Source organism: Electrophorus electricus, chromosome 13 (genome assembly GCF_013358815.1).
Source record: "Electrophorus electricus isolate fEleEle1 chromosome 13, fEleEle1.pri, whole genome shotgun sequence".
In the NCBI taxonomy this organism is placed as follows: domain Eukaryota; kingdom Metazoa; phylum Chordata; class Actinopteri; order Gymnotiformes; family Gymnotidae; genus Electrophorus; species Electrophorus electricus.
In genome coordinates, this window is record NC_049547.1 from 16,450,735 (window position 1) to 16,458,665 (window position 7,931).

General features: G+C 42.4%; 1 long non-coding RNA gene across 2 annotated transcripts; it reads left to right on the plus strand.

Moving 5' to 3' along the window:
- The first annotated feature begins 1,595 nt into the window (after nt 1-1,595).
- Nucleotides 1,596-7,676, plus strand: LOC113569232. Of its 2 annotated transcripts, none has more exons than XR_003409724.2 (3): nt 1,596-2,246; nt 2,355-2,458; nt 2,727-2,867. It is a non-coding gene; the product is annotated as an uncharacterized LOC113569232 (long non-coding RNA). The 2 variants fall into 2 exon arrangements; XR_004776774.1 differs by lacking the exon at nt 2,727-2,867 and adding an exon at nt 6,555-7,676 and having other exon boundaries at nt 1,598-2,246.
- The last annotated feature ends 255 nt before the right edge of the window (nt 7,677-7,931 follow it).

The following is a 7,931-nucleotide window of genomic DNA, read 5'->3' on the forward strand; positions in this document are numbered from 1 at the left end:
GATATGTTCTGCTAACTAAGAAAGTGTTCGTCAAGTAAGAAAAATGTAGCAATGCTGTGCAATTTACTTCTTAGGTTGTATAAATGAAACGATGCTATGTTAAGTTATGGAACTGCAAAGACTGCAAGAAAAGATTACTAATACTTACAAAGGGTGTATTTCATGTATCAGTGCAGGATATTAATGACTGCCAACTTCTAAACATCTCCTGTTCTGTGCACTCTGCTCGGAAGCAGCACCCACACTATGTTTTAAATTGTTTCCCATGACGATTATAAATATTAATGTGCTTTAAGAGGTGCAACAGATAGTTTTGATACCCTTTCTTCAGGTCATATATGTCTACTCACTTGTGATATTGACTTTTAAGCGATAAGAGTTTCTTGCATAATGGAAACGATTACACCATCTACCTCATATAAATTTGACAGTTTAGTACATATAAGCTGCAGTAGACATTGTGAGCATTCTGGTCTGTGGGTTGTTCAGACTGTTAGGAGAGGACTTTTTCTAATGCCATTCGCCTTCCATTTCCCTGCCATCCCGGTGGCACACAATCTCACCTTGTCAGTGGAGCCTTATGTCCTGTACCTGAGGGGTTTGGGGGCGTTCTGTGATGGCGCGTTTTCAGGCCGCCGTTATCTTGCGTCACCTCCTGCTTGCATCTTCGGCGATGCAAAGACGTGTCAGAGGTCAGGAGAGAACCCGGCAGAAGACGAGCATCTGAAGAGCATGTCTGCATTCATTTTGTCCGCAGGAGGAAGCGAGCGCCCCTGTGTTTCCAGTAACACCCTCCTAAGTTTTCCTCACCGCCTGAGGCGAGCTCATTCTTCTTTATAATGCCGTGCAATCGCTCAGGTTCTCTTCGCCTGGCGACCTTCAGCTTCTGTCGGCTCTCCGCTTCTCTTGGAGCTGCCAGGTTCAGTGTGGCTGTAGCCGGACAAGAAAACAATAAATACGTCATTCTCTAATCAGCGAGAAATGCAGGGAGCTGGTTATTGATTGGCCATCGGTCAAAATCTCATGATTTTCCCGTCTTTGCAGACCCCCCCCCCCATGTTGCTTGAGTGAAATATTGGCTTCAAATTAGCAAATTGTTTGTGTGTGTGTGTGTGTGTATTTAATTATGGGACTATATATATATATATATATATATATATATATATATATATATATATATATATATATATATATATATATATATACATACATATACATATATATATATATATATTCCCATAATTAAATACACACACACATATTAGGGCAGACAGGGTCATTCTGAAATATATATATATATATATATATTTCAGAATGACCCTGTCTGCCCTAATATCCATATGTACTTCTGCCTGCCTGCATGGCAGCATATACCTACTCTTATTCATATAAATTATTTACACAGTGTTACAGATTAAGGCATGCAGCTCCACATATATCATCTACAGCGTTTCGGTCCACTGAAGTGCCAGTGAATAAGAAACCATACAAGTTCCAGTGGTGGATGGAAGCAATTAGCAATGGGCAAGTTACTCTGAGAGGTGCAGAGTCCCATGGCATTAATCAGCATTTTTCACTCTGTCAGGCTGAAGGCATATGAAAGAGAGCCATCTGCTGGGAGCTCAGGTCGGGATTTGATTTAAGACGCCACATCCTCTTGCTTCCCCACTCTTCCGGGGCAAATGCCGAAGCATGTTCGAGCAGCAGCCGGACTTGGACAATAACAGTCATCTGTCCTTGCACGCAGTATATGGGAGGCTGGTGCTGTGTGGGCCACCTTAATTTACCACAGTGCCCTGATGAAACTCTGGGAGCAGGGATAGCCATTGTTTAATAATGGATCCTCATCCATCTTCAAACTCATCTGAGCATGAGAGCATTCCGACGCTAAGAGGAAGAGCATCAGCAGTGCCGGGTAGGGAAAGGGACAGAGATTGCATGGATGCTAATCTTTTTATTTCTGATTGGCCGATATCACACATAAGAATGCCCAGTAAGGCGAGCATATCGCTGCATCTGTTTGTACTTGAGGGCAGCTGCTTTGACAGTAACCAGGCCTCGGGGGCTGTAAATTGCAATCTAATCTCAAGTTAGCATGGCTTGGATAACCTGTACAGCTTTGTCCCCACGGAAACCCAAAGCTCGCTATTCCAATCATGTGGTGTAATTCATCCTGCTTTGGGATAACAGGCAAAACCTACTGATTCTTCCCTGCAACTCTGAAGAGCCAGGGCTTCTGAATGCTGGTGAGTTCCACTGCTAAAACGTTGTGTCTGCTGTGTCGCAAAATAACCAGTGAATGATAATTATCTCGTGGATGAAACAATGCGACCCTAAATCATTTTCTATTTCAGTTCCACATTGTGAGGTGGCTTTGTTTCCACAAACTACACTGCCTCATATCTCAACCCCTCTGCCATTCAGACAGCTAAGCAGGCGGCACAATAAAGATGCTAAGGTCAGTAGGTGGTTACCCACAGCCCATTCATTGAATTTTAATGTGGTTTGTTTTCTAAAGGCTATTTGAATCAATGGCATTAAAAAAAAAAACATACTGAAACCCCTAATGGACCCAGATGCATATACGAAAAGCACTTGCATATGAATTTATAAGCCATTTTTTGTTGTTTTCAAAGTTTTTATAGATTATACGTTACGCAACAGTTTTCATTTCCCCAGGCTCGGCATGTTTGGTGTCTTACGTGTTGTGTTTATTTGCGTGCCAGACTGGGAGTCGGAAAGAGCAGCGGCATTCGTCAGCCTGTGGCACAGAAAATAAGAAAAGAAAAACGCGGGTGCAGCTTGGCAGAGGCTGGTGGCACTTGATGGGGCTCTGAGAGTATATAGCAGCTGTGACCTTCAGGCCTTGCGTTCAGCCGGTTTCCTCACTTTGTGGAAAAGGTCACAAAGACTTTGATGTGAACTAATGTATTAGGTCATTAAAAATGAAACAGGATCCGAAATCTGTTTCACATCTGGTGAGCGTGTCGCCAGAAAATTCGCTGAGAGACACAACACTTGATTTTTTTTTCTTTTGTGAGTTACTACTATGAACAAAATCTGGTGATCTCATTTTTAGAAATGTGCAGAGTTTTGTTTTTTTTTTTCCCAAAAACTCTGAAATAGAGGATAATATAATAAAGGAAAATACAGTAATGCTGAAAGGCCTTTGGTCCAGGAAATATATATGTTTCAGAATAGCTGACATTTTCAGTTTTGGGGGAATACATTCAAAATGACAATGGTTTGTTATTTTATTAAACGTGGTCAGAAGTTCCATGCAACTTAAAGTTACCACATCAAACTCCAGGATCACCATGCTGAACCCAGTCGAAACCCGAAAACCAATGAAGATAGTGAAGACTAATGTGAGTACAAGGCAGGGGATTGCACTGCACAGTGACACATCCTTTTTGCTGCTTGTATCTAAGGGGTGACAATAATAGATTACTTTATCTATGTGTAATGGCCCTCATTTATTATAGGAGGAACACATCCAAATTAACACTTTAGACTTCTGATGAGGACGGCTTCTTGTCAAGCTTTCATTTGTATGCGCTTGTGTACTCTCAAGAATAACCTGTCTTGGCATAAACTATGAAATGTGTGTGGGCATAGAGCGTCAAAGTAGTTCATACTGCCTGAAATATCAAGTTGAAATTGAGCTGTGCAGGACTCTATGGTGTGTGCCAGTTGATTAACTGCACCTCATAACAAAATGGATGCACGGGACCTTTTGAAGTGCCTGTGCCAAGGCACTTGGCACTTGGCAGAAGGAGGCATGCGAAAGCGAGGTACGCCTCATGCAGATCCCGGTGTCTCGTCTTGCGATATCACTGCCGTGTGAGGTGGAAGCAGGCGTCGCACGTGAGCATCGCGCACGAGCATGCTGTTGGGTTGTCTGACAGCACCTTGGCTGGGAAAGTGCGATGCTCTCATGTCAACGGTGACATCACAGACCTGTCACAACAGAGAGGGAACGCCATCCATGGACTAATGCTTGCTCCGCTCAGCTTGCTTCTCTCTTCTCTTTCATCCAAAGTAAGCAGATGGCCTTTCCGGTGGAATATAAAACCTGTTTGATGGTCAACACAAGCCAATTAGGCGCTTGATTAAAACTGGCATGGACAACAGAGAGGAACTGAAAAAAGAAAAGGAACCTCAGGCAGCTTGCAGCGACACTCTGGTACAGAACCCTGCACCCGCAGTCGTTCTGCATGTCCGCAAGCTCTAATTGGTCAAGGGATTGGAACTCGCACCTGTTGGTCACGTAGGGGTCATGGGTACCAAGACCCCTGACCTCCTCAGAGGGCTTTAACGAAAGCACGTATAAATGCTAGGATGCACTCTGACCCTCCAACCATCTCTTAACATCTGTGGCCAGTCACATACTATCACCAGTGTCTGTCACATGATTCTGCTTCGCAGCCTTTTCGGGCACGCCAACTTAACAATGTACTTTACGAACAGCCAGTGAAGATCTCTGTGTGAAATGAATGCAAAGTAGTTCTGATTGGAATCAAAGGTAAATGTAAAAGGTCCTTTTTCTGCTCAAATGAATCCCTACTAGACAGTCCATGCCTGGAGTATTCAGGGCAGTGCAAGAGCTTTGAATCACTGTGTCCACTACATGGGTCGAGTGGAAATGAGAGATAATGTGATTCTCTAAAGTTAGTCCTCAGTCTAGCACTGAGTCTAAAATGGCCACTTTATCCCAATGTAGGTATACCTATTATTATATAGAACAAATCATTATTTCCCTAAAAATCAAACTGGAAACCATCCAGTTGAGAACCGCATTATGTGTATGTGCTAATACAAATTTAGAAAGTTCTTGTGCAGTAATTACTCTTTTTCCAGTTCTTGTTTGGCTTCTTTTAAATTGCATAACATCCTGGTAAGAGAAAGTTAAAATAATTATCGGAATGATTATCTTTACAGGTCATAGTAAAGAGTGTTAAATCATTAAAAGTTTCCCAGGTGTCTGTGGGCATAAGCACCTCTTGGCTTCCCCGCTGAGTTCCATTCCAGCAACTTCACTTTGCTTGGAAGAGCTCCAGCTAACTTCTGCAGAGGAATCCGAAAAGCAGTTTCGGGCTGCAATGTCTAGTTCTGGGAAAACATTGGCCATCCTCCTGTTTTCCTTCCCTTGACTGCTTGTGTGAATGGCGCTCACGCGCCAGGTTCTAACAGGCGGTACAGCCCAGCCCCCTGGGGATCCGTGCAGCACTAGGACCTGCTGAACGAGCTGCAATGTAAATCGCTTTGGGATTCACCGTATGACAAAGCACGCTGCACCGAACCACTTTAAGGTGGACGGTAGAACCCTTCTCCCATGTGCATTTAAATGTGAACTCGAGTACTGGATTTGAAAGTGAAATCGAGAACTGGCCTCCCCTTTTCTTCCAGGATTTGAGCTGTGCAACCTTGAAACCAGATGTCATATATAAGATGCTTTTAGCATCTAACATCATTTCTTTCAACAAGGAAAAGAAGTACAAAAGAGAGTGCACTTTTTCCATTGTTTGAAACTACAAGACTGGCCTTTGGATTTAGTCTCCTGTCATTTCTTTGCCTTTTTCTTGTTTCTCTACCTCCTTTCTCCTCTCTCTCTCTCTCTCTCTCTCTCTCTCTCTCTCTCGCTCATTACTTATGTATGAACCGGAGCATGTTTACTAACTCTGCTTCATCAGAGGACTGAGGGGAAGTATTGCCTATTTTGATATAAGAGAAAGTGATTTGTTATTAAGACGCTGTTCCGCTGAGGTCAACCAAAGGAGATTTGAATATAGAAAAGCAGCAATGCAAGCATTCCCCTGACCTCCTGGTTTAATTTGAATTAAGTAACAAAGCTACCTTTGCAGAAGGTGAATGCTGAATCTTAATTAAATCTCCTGGCTACAGCTTGGGCTTCAATTTATCATAATATAAGGAGATCACATCTGTCGTGCACGGCCATTGCAAGTAGAACCATAATGCATAATAGGAGAATGAGCATTTTAAAAATATAATTATTTATTTATTTGTTTGTTTATCTCTGGAGGAGCCGGTACCAATGGATAATTGTTGGTCTAGGATACTGTGTATGGGAAGCGGGGAGAGACAGTGGCTCAGGCGAGGTCAGCCGCAGCCAAGGGAAAGGAATTACACGGATTTTGTATGTTTGCGTGTAAACACTCTGGAATTTGCCCTCAAGACATATAATGTTTGAATGTTGCAAGACAACTGAAATTAGCGACTATTTTTGTATTCATAAATAATATCCCTGAGAGCAGATATAAAATAATTCGGGGGGTGGGGGGCTTGTAATAATAAGAGCTTTAATTATTGCACGAATGAGGGTGTGTTTTTGATAGAGACTACAAAGCACTTCTCTAAGTTGCTCTGGACAAGTGTATCTGCCAAATGATGAAAATGTAATTAAACTATTCAGAAGCTTTGACATGACATTAGTCTTTCAGAGAAGTACTGGCTATGTTATTCAGAGCACCGAAATAACCATCTGTCTTCTGTCTACTCCATTCCCCCATATAATCGTAGTCCTCTTTTTGCAGGTAAAACCGTGTCTCTGGGTCCCTTGACAAGAGTGCCGACAAGCATCAGTGATTCACACCAAACCCCGGCGGAATACACGAAGTCCATTTCTCTCAATATCTTTTTGGTTCATTTAAGGACTTCACTGCACTCGTCTGTAGGGGTCTTCATAAAGCTCAGCAGCGCTACGATTCCCATTAGGAGAATCAGCTCGGGAGGCGCTAGGCCTGTAAAACGAGATCTTCAAAAATCCTTCGCTCACTTCTCTCTCCTGAGTGACCGCGCTGCCGGCTCTGCTCCGAATTGCGAATGAGATGAAAACTGGAAGTGAGAATGTAGAGTTCTGCTTTAGGGACGAGTGTCTTCGGTTCTGTCCCTAATCCAGCCCACCACAAGTTCACGTGTAGTAAAACCAAGCATTTGATCTGATAGGCATACGCCATTGTCATGGCACTGATGTGGCCCGCTGTCCCCTGCTGGTCAGACAGGCCGGGTTAACTGGCCCCCATTTACTGGCCTGTCAATTAAGCTGTTGGGTGCCACTCTCTGCTTTTGTGTCCAACAGCAGACAGCCTTAAAATCTGGCATTAGTGCATATTTTGAACATCTGTCCAACTCCCCCTCCCCCACCTCCCATCTGTCCAGCTCTCTGTCTGTCTATGTCTGTCTCGTTATTGAGACACACTCAACAAGTAAATGGTTTACAATTTAATGGCAAACAATCTTCATAATATAAGAACTAAAATTATAAATTGTTTATTTACCTGGAAACTTTGCCAATTTTGAATGGATTTTAAAACAGGGAAACCAACTTCCTCTCCTTCCTCACTCCTGTGCTGTTCCAGCAAACTACAACATGAGCACAAGTTCCTGCCCCTGGTATGTAATTGAATGCTTGAACGCTCAAAATTTGCTTATGGCTTTAAATTGTTAATTAAATAAAACTAGAGCTCAAAGATTTCATTAATGAGCTCTTCCATAATAATAGTATGTATGAAGTGATCTGAGAAAAACTTTAATTGTTTAAAATCGCTTTTGTGCTTTAGCAGAATATTTAATCATTTGTGTTTGGCATACATATTATGCCATTCCGAAGTTGCATTAAAAGATCAAAGTTTTGCATTAGTTCTATGATTTCAGAAGAAAAATGAATATGAATAAAAGTATGTTATCTCTGAAAACCTTCTGAAGCCTCTTTCCTTGTGAAGGTATATTAAACCATCATAGTCCATACATACAGTGCAGTCCTGTATTCAGGGCATTATCCATGTGAACTCTGACCCATTGTGCTCTGAAGACACCAATTGCGCAAGCATGTAATATATATCAGCTCTAGAAGTATGGCAAACCTGTGGAACAGCTTACTTTAATGGACTGTGAATGTGTGGACAGTCTCA